Below are 820 nucleotides of genomic sequence, written 5' to 3'. Positions count from 1 at the left end.
AAGGCCAAGAGAAGCCCTCTGACCGCCCCCCCTCCCCACTCTATCCGGCCCTCCTGCTTCTGTCCCCATTCATCCCCACGGGCTTCTCTGCCGCCTGGGGTCCCTGCAGGACATCAGGCAGCCCTGGACCCCGACCCTGTGTCACATGGGCACCCTGCGCCCTGCTCAGGTGCCCCGCGTTGCGCCACACCACCCCCACTCCGAAACCTCTGGCTTACAGCAACCCGAGGCTCAGCTTCTGGCGCTGGCAAGGGGCCCCTGTCCTGAATGCAGGGCATCAAGGAGCGTTCTGCAACGGCGGGGCACCTTGTTAGCGAGGCAGAGGGGCAGTGTCACGGGGACACTGGGCTGGGCGCCCCGACGCTCGGGCCAGAGCCCCGGCCTCAGTCTGCCCTGCCCTCTTCCCTCACCCCAACGTGCATCTGTCTGCGGGTCGTGCTGGCCAGCCCTCCCAAAGGGATCCCAGATCCCTCCACTCCACCCCCGCTGCCCCCGCCGGTTCGGCCACTGTCCTCGCCGGCCTGGCCGGGCACCCCTCGTTCTCCCTGCCCCTCCACGGCAGCCTCTCCACGTGGGAGCGGGGCCGCGTCGCCCGCCTTCCTACACCCTCCTGTTGCATTTAAGGTGAGCTCACCGTGCCGGTGGTCCCGGCTGACCTGGCCCCTACCCTTTCTCCTCTCTCTTCCAGCCTGCTCCTTGCCCTTTGAACAGGCCAAGACTGTTTTCTTCTCAGCACTTAGCTCTAGGAGAAGTTTGCTTTTTTTTTTTTTTTTTTTTTTTTTTTTTTTTTTTTTGGATATGTGGGCCCCCCCCCTTCCTG

This window comes from Lipotes vexillifer, unplaced genomic scaffold (assembly GCF_000442215.2).
Source record: "Lipotes vexillifer unplaced genomic scaffold, Lipotes_vexillifer_v1.1 scaffold1115, whole genome shotgun sequence".
Lineage (NCBI taxonomy): Eukaryota > Metazoa > Chordata > Mammalia > Artiodactyla > Lipotidae > Lipotes > Lipotes vexillifer.
The sequence above is the reverse complement of the archived record's forward strand: the minus strand, read 5'-3'. Positions refer to the sequence as shown.